This window comes from Elaeis guineensis, chromosome 4, assembly GCF_000442705.2.
Source record: "Elaeis guineensis isolate ETL-2024a chromosome 4, EG11, whole genome shotgun sequence".
NCBI lineage: Eukaryota > Viridiplantae > Streptophyta > Magnoliopsida > Arecales > Arecaceae > Elaeis > Elaeis guineensis.
The window spans coordinates 24,388,303-24,396,347 of NC_025996.2; the positions used below are offsets into that span (position 1 = coordinate 24,388,303).

Here is an 8,045-nt window from a genome sequence, read left to right on the forward strand (position 1 = left end):
CAGATCCGAGCAGATCCATACCGATTGTTACACCAGATAAATCTCGACCCAGTAAATCCAAGATCAATTAGTCCGAAGCTACCGATGAACTCCTTAAACTCCTTGGACTCCATGCTGTCCCTCTCCTATCTCCCACCTCACTTCTCATGGGAGCCAACAATGCAATTGAAGTTGCTGGTCACAAGAGAAGGCATGCCCGGCACCAGGAGTCGAGAGATCGCCGCCCAGAGCACCCTTCGATCCTTGCGGTCGATACTCACATAGACACTAGAGAGGAGCCAGGGTTGCCCAGACTAGTCCGAAATGACTTGGATCACTTGCTACTCACATTTGTGAAAAGCGTCAACTCTGATTGAGCTCCGATGCGACATCACCAGAATGCCACCGACAATCTTCGAGACTCCATAGCATAAGAACACCAGGCCATAGGGATCCGTCGTATCGCTCCAGAGAGGGTGGGTCTCACTCAACACACATAGGTCTGGACCATGTTGCTGGATTAATTGATCGAAGGTCAATTAGAAGGAGGGCTTCTCCATCCCCTAATAGTTCTAGAGCAGGATCCTCATGAAGAGGACTCATTAGGAAAGGAGCCCGCACTCGTACCCCCCTCACTATGAGAGTCCACCACACCTACAACATCCAAGTGCGCCTCCATTCCCTCAGCATGGATGGCTTGCCGAAGTCTGGCCACCTCAATGTCATGAGTGAGGCCCTGGTCAACACCTGATGCCTTCATGTGCTCCAGGCCCTCTGCCGTCTCACCCCTGGGTGGGATACCTTTCATCTCAAGCTCGGTCCTCTGTTCTAGCACCCCCACCACCACTGGATGGCCAGGCTGCCAGCTCACATCACTATGCTCCAGTGGGCCCACCATCACCCCGTCGGGCCACTGGCAACAAAGATAAAGACACCAGGTCCTCGGGGGCCCACCAAAGCCTCTAGGTCTGCAGGCGACTGGGCTACCGCCTTGCCTTTTCCCTTGTTCTTCTTTGAACCCCCTTTTTTGGACCATCCAAGCCCAGAGCCTGATTCATGGGCTTAACTGAACCAGGCCCATGTCCAGATCCTTGGGCTAGGTTTGCTTCAGCTGACCCGCGGGCCGCGCCTGTGTTGCCACACTTGCCTGGTCCACTGTATGTTGGGCTGGGCCATCCACCGTCACATGTAGAGCGAACTCGTCCCCTCCCACACCGCCTGCCCCTGACCGGCCAAAGGAGCAAACGGGTTTACTCCTCTCATCGCCCGCTCGACCATCGGCACCAATGCATCCGGGCAGGAGACCGACGTCGTGTGAGTTTTGCTAGCTGGGACCAACCATCCACAGCCGACACCATCGTTGCTCGATCCGAATTCCTCACCACACAACCCAACCCAGACAGAGACAACGACGACTCAACCCTCATTTTCCACTGACGAACGACCAACATCCAAGGTCCTAGAGGGGGGCCCGCTACTCTACGATCCCTGTCCCCCTCCTCAGGTCGGAACAAGTTGTCCGAAGCCGGTCTTACCTCCATAGCACCAACTCCCGATCGACAGCTTCCTCCCAGCATATGGAGATGTCCGCAACAGAGACAAAGTCTGTTGAGACCCTCAAACACAAATTGCTACCAGAAGGGTCCGATCGGACCTATAACCAAGACCCTCAACCGCAGCGGGTGGTCGAGATCCAATTTGATACATGCATGGGTGAACCCCAGCCATTGTAGGCCCGTCGTGCACTCATCGAGGAATTTCAGATCATCGGTAGGCCTCAACACATCCTCAATAGCTTTCGGATCTCAGTACTCCACTGGAAGTCGAGGGAGGCGTACCCACACTAAGGCGGTTGAAATCACGTCATCCACTGGAGAGAAAGCCGGCCGCCATGGCTCGAGGGCAAGGACTTGCCCAGCCACCATCCATGACCGCCAGAGCATGAGGTTTCGCTCATTGGCCTCTCCAAACTTGAAAAGGAGCAGCCCCTTCTCCAACCCATCGGCCGCGACCTCACCTTTGGCTACACTTCGAAACCGAAACTCCCGACTACCTACTAGATATTTTAAATCATCCAAAATTTTGCATATTATACCATTAGACCAAGCTTTAGATTCATTATATGCCATAATATATAATCATTTCTCGCAAAACAATAAAACATTGAGCAATATTTTTTTATCATGCTCCATACATGAAATACAAGTATGTGAAAACGCAAGTTCTATCTAATGATAGCTAAAGGCAAATTCAAATCATGTGGCAACTGGCAAATCACAGCACATATATATATAATTCGACTCTTCCACACCAACTAATTTTTATTTTTTGAAAAAAATCAATATCTTGGATCACCATCTCCTTTCAATTTGCAGAGATGCATTGAACTCTGCATTATGATACAGGAAGGCCTACAAAGATTTGTATGGTCCGCAAAACGCAACCACCTCTCTTCAATTTTCATCTTTCTCTTCTTATTCTCTTCTTCCTTGAACAATTTTGTTACAAAATTCCTAATGAAAAAACAAAAGATGAAAAAAAAAGTGCATTTTCACTTAAATAAGTAAAAACATTAAATCTATGGGATTATCACACTGCCATTAAATCAAATGCGCATCATATTTTTCAAATATGGTGCTGGCAATGAGGAAGAACTACAATATATATTTTAGGAGTTAGGATTGTATGCTATTGAACTACAACGATAATAAAAAGGAATCAATTATGCTAGAAGCCTACAACGTAATTTGGGCGGTTAAGTCCGGATCGGATCGAGTCACGGTTTTGGATGGGATCAAACTCAGGTAAAAGAATCAAAAAAAAAATAAAAAAAGGAGAAAAGAAGAAGAAAGACTCATATCATAATCTATTTACAAGGTTGAAACACTGAAGTCACATCTAACACGTTTATTTAACTTGGACACATACCCCACTTGCCATCTCAATCATCATTTTATCTATCAATATTTATGCTGGCCGACACTAGGGATAAGGGTTGGGCATCTAAATAATATGAGAATTCTAGCAATTGGAAGCTTGGTAGATGCTATTATACAGTAGAAATGAATGTGTTTGATGGATAAATCATGATAATTTTATCTAAATAATATTAATTTAAAAAAATAAAAATAATATTTCTTTCAAAATATTTATTAAAATACTGTCCAAAATAAAGTCGTCCCATCGTAAGATGGCTTTATGTACTGACTCACTACCATTCACACCATATGAAAGATGGATTCAACAACTAATAAGTCTCCTAAAATAGAGCGACTTATAGAGTCACCCTATTATAGAGTGACTTTGTGTTTTTTCCAACTATAAGTCCTCACAATCCATCCAAATACATAAATCTTTCCTTATTGCATTGCAAAGGTGGCGGCAAAAGAAGCAATCTTTTCTCATCATCTCTTTCCTTCCCCCCTTCTTATCACTGCTGGCGTTAACAATCAATGCTACTCTTCTTCTTATCCCATGGAGGAGTCTCCACGCCTTCGAATCATTGAGGGAAGCCATCGAGGCCTCCTTGATCGAGATAGAGAGGACAAGAGGAGGGAGAGCAGAGGAGTGGGGAAGGCGACAGGGATAGTTGGATCGCAGAGGTTGTAGTTGGAAAAAACACAAAGTCGATCTATCATAGGGTGACTCTATAAATTGCTCTACGATAGAAAAAATCATTCTATCATAAGACGACTCTATAAGTCGCTCTACGATAGGGTGATTTACTAGTTGTTGACTCCATCTTTCACATGGTGTGAATTATGGTGAGTCAGCACATAAAGTCGTCCTATCAGTTATGAACAGTATTTTGATAAATATTTTAGAAAAGATATTATTTTCATATTTTTTTTAAATTAATATTATTTAGGTAAAATAGCCATAAACCATGGATGTATCTAACCGAGACAACTCACAACCCAGACTTCCTCACATTGAGGGCTTATTTTTTTATGAATAAATATTATAAAAAAATTGATCAATTTTTTTATTGATCAATCTATCTATCTTTTTATATTTTTTAAGATGAATAAATTATTTTTTTATAGATAGTATTTATCATCAAATGAGAAAAAATTTATCCATCTGAAGAGTGGCTAAATTATTTTTTCATCAATCGAAAAAATAATTTTTTAATTTATTTCTAATATACCCTTAATCTTATAATAATAATAATAACAACAACATAATATAATAATATAATATATTATAATATAGTATACCATAATATAATATAATATAATATATAATAATATTTATATTATATATTAAAATATGATATTATAATAATATATTATATCATATTATTATATATAATAATATTTATATAATAATAATATAATAATATATGTTAATATAATATAATATATTATACTATATTATTATATATAATAATATTATATAATATATATTATATTATATTTATTGCAGTCAATCTCCTGTTGCGTCTAATTTCGACGAAGAGCAATCTGCAAAAAAAAGTTTATAGATCAAAATTGTATCTGACGGAAATCCTCCGATGCTTAAGTCAGTGGAAAGTGGTAAACGATAGATAGAATAATCAAAGTGGCAGAGTATTGGTCTAGAAGTATCTTACCAATAATGTTCATTTACCTCTCTTTTATAGGCGAGTTATTGGTAACTATTTGTAATGGTTAGGCACGTAGATCCCGCTTATTCCGGCATTATGTGATCATAGGGTGAGTAGTTAATTCCCACTGATAGTCGTGATATATAACCGTTATGCACTTTCTATGTCGGGAGTTTCTGATATGTCGATTTCATGTCGGCAGTCTGAATATGCCGATCGTATATCGTATTTGAGGTGTCTCGAATGACCATTGGTCGGAGATCTGGCATACCAACTGGCCATCGGTTGAGTCATTATGTTTGGCTTGATCCCGTAGGGAATCAATCGAGAATTCTCGACTGTATGTCGATGTGACCGACTGATAGTCGGATGCCTGTGTCTGTGTTATCGATTGCTAGTCGAATGATAAGTCTTGTAATCGATCCAGAGTTAGGTAATATGTTGTAGTTGCATTGGAACTTGTTCTGTAATGTAATTTTGGTGATCCATCGCTAGTCGCCGACATACCATCGACTGATCGATTGTGAATCGAAGGGAGCAGATTCAATTGCCTCAACAATATTGATATAAATATCAATATAATATAATATATTATATATGATAATATATATTATAATATTATAATATAAATATATCATATTATATTATTATATATATCAATATTTATATAAATAAAAAATATTATAAAAAATATGGATAGATCTTAGCAATATATTCATGAAACTAGTAATACAAAAAAATATGGATAATAAATTTTTTAAATTATTTTTTAATATATAAAAATAAATAAATTATTTTTTTATCTAAATATTATATAAAAAAATTTATTTAAAAAAATTTAAATTTTTAGATAAAATTTTTATCCAAACTTCGAATCCAAAGTCTGCCACCGTGCTACTCTCGTGCACGGCACGTGTCAGACCATATAGATGCGCCGACTCCTTTCTCGTGAAGTCGGGAAATTTGAGCGGTGCCTAGGGTTTTAGGGATCCCAAGATTGCCTATAAAAGGGTCCCAAGGGCCGCCGCTTCCAGTCAACCACGAACCATCCTCCAAATCCTTCGTCGCCATCTTCGCTTCCTAGGCCGCCCATCTGGTTCTTCTCGGGGAAGGCCATTGTCCTGGGTTTGTTACCCATACCCCCCCTCCTCTCCACCCTTCATCTGTTTTATTTGCTTTCCGGAGATCGAATGGTTTATTTGCTATCTTTGAAATAGGGATCAAGTGATGAGGAAACTGCAACAATATGAAGCTCTAATCTATTCTGTGATTCTTTGTATTTAAGTCTCTGATGATCCCTTACTCTGTTTTATTTGAACAACTCTTTTATTTCAATTTTATTTTTGTTATCGTGTTTTTTTTTTTCTAATTTTTCGAATCATTTATTGAACGGTTTCATCTGTGGGAGATGATGATGAAAACATGTTGGTCCGTGTTTCTGATTTCATCGTGACTGATACTTTTTTACCAATCTCTGATCCCACACAAGGAGAAGAAAAAAAAAGGTTCTTAAATTCCTATATTATCTAGTTTCTCTGTAGTTATTTTTGTATTCTTTCTATGTAATATATCTACTAGTTTAATTTTTCTAATGCTATGATGAATTATGAATACAATCTTCGCATGTCAGACTTCAGAGATGCTTATGCATCTATGAGAAGATATTTCATTTTTCTGAGCAAAATTTCGTTTCTCATACCTTTTACCCGCTCTTTGCTGGCATTGCTTGCCCGTGCTTTAATCTTAAAGCATCTGTTTGATTGGTTCTCTATTTTTAACTCACGTGGATCTAGGTGGGGGTGAGTCAGATCCACTAGTTTGTGATTTTTTTATTATTGGTTTACAGTTTAATGTCCGTTTCCTGGATTTATATTAAATCGGTAACAAAGATTCTGTGCTAAAAGAGTATCTGTTTCCGATAAACTGGGCTAAGTGTTTGTTCAGTCTATGTGTATCCTTTTTTTTCTAAGATGAAAATTTTTGTGCACCGTCCGAAGTGGAGCTACCGTTTCGATTTATTTTTTATTTAAATTTTAATAAAAATATTTTTTTTTATAAGATTTTATAAAAAATTATAACATTTTGGTAGAAGTAACGTAGGATTTGTAATTTTAGTGTAATTTAAATATTGTAATTTTAGTACAGATGTTATAATTTTTTTAAAATAAAAAAATATTTTTATCATTTAAAATTTTAAATGAAAAAATAAAACTGCGAATTACAAAGTAGTGGCTATATAGTTAATAAAATAAAGCGATGGTTTCATGTCAGATTTTCAGTTTACACAAAAATTTTTTTTCTAAGATAGCTTATTTTTAAGAGAAAATTATTTTTTTCTCGGCCTTTTGGCTAAGATCAAGTGCAGTATTTTTGAGAAAAATTAACAAATTTGGAGATAGTTCATCACAATTAATTTTTTAGATAATTTTGTGCTAAAGTAAATATTAGTTTTTGTTTTTCTTTCATGAAGAGAAATGCTTGGTGGGTTGGTTTATGTGAAATTCTTTTGGGATAAATAATTGCGCATGCTTTTTCACCGGCATGGCATCAGTTGGGCTCACACAAGATAGTTAAAGTTTAGTTTTTGTGAATCCGGCTAATGTCATCATGCTGATAAAAAATGGATGATGTATTGTTCTCGTGAGACTTGTTCTATGAAAATGATCCACCATTCTTTAAGCCGTTTGCCAAATCCTTGCCCCTCTTTAAATAAACAATTGCAATTAAAAAAATACTATAATGAAAGAACATTTTAAAGCAGATTATAAATAAACAGTTGATCTATAAATTTGATTCCTTTTTGTATAAAAAGAAAAAGAAAATCTTCTAATATGATTCAGCATTGACAATGTCCATCTTCATATGCAAATTTATGAAAATTATGTTTACATTTTATGCCAAGTGTTTGGGTCCCTATTATAGTTTTTGGATTATTTTCAGCTTGTGCTTTGGTTTAATTTTTGGTAGAAGATCATACTAAAATTAGAACAAAACAACTAAATGCCGCAGCATGAAGCAAGATCTAAAGGAATGTTAAGAGGAAGTGCCAATATCTCTCATAGAACACATATAAGTCAAATAATCAGCAACGGAGTTAGACTCCCTGTATATATGCCCAGCTTTGAAGTATTGATAGAGCAAGCTTTCGGTAGATAGTCTGACTCGGTCAGTCATAGCTGGGAAGTATGTCATAAGCAACTGATCATTGTGATCTTGAATGAATGAATGAGTCATCAATGAAGTCATCAAAATTGACACCCAAGAAACCTGAAAGGAAGAAAGAGGGGAGCCACTAAGGCTTCAAAATGACCTTCAAGAATCTCGAGGGGGCACCCAAGAAACCTGCAAAGGAAGAAAGAGGGGGCCGCTTCAAAATTGACCTCAAGTTTTCAGCCGAGCATCATCGGAATGAAATTCCAGATACAAATTTGTTGTCCAGCAGTAACAGCCGAGCAATGGCGCAATTAATGATCTCAGA

General features: G+C 37.6%; 3 non-coding genes across 3 annotated transcripts; all 3 read left to right on the forward strand.

Moving 5' to 3' along the window:
• Positions 1-5,784: 5,784 nt before the first annotated feature.
• LOC114913687 (small nucleolar RNA Z199) lies at positions 5,785-5,864 on the forward strand. Its single transcript, XR_003799602.1, has one exon. It is a non-coding gene; the product is annotated as a small nucleolar RNA Z199 (small nucleolar RNA).
• Positions 5,865-5,970: 106 nt separating this feature from the next.
• Positions 5,971-6,049, forward strand: LOC114913686 (small nucleolar RNA SNORD18). Its single transcript, XR_003799601.2, has one exon. It is a non-coding gene; the product is annotated as a small nucleolar RNA SNORD18 (small nucleolar RNA).
• Positions 6,050-6,155: 106 nt separating this feature from the next.
• LOC114913688 (small nucleolar RNA R64/Z200 family) lies at positions 6,156-6,252 on the forward strand. Its single transcript, XR_003799603.1, has one exon. It is a non-coding gene; the product is annotated as a small nucleolar RNA R64/Z200 family (small nucleolar RNA).
• Positions 6,253-8,045: the final 1,793 nt, after the last annotated feature.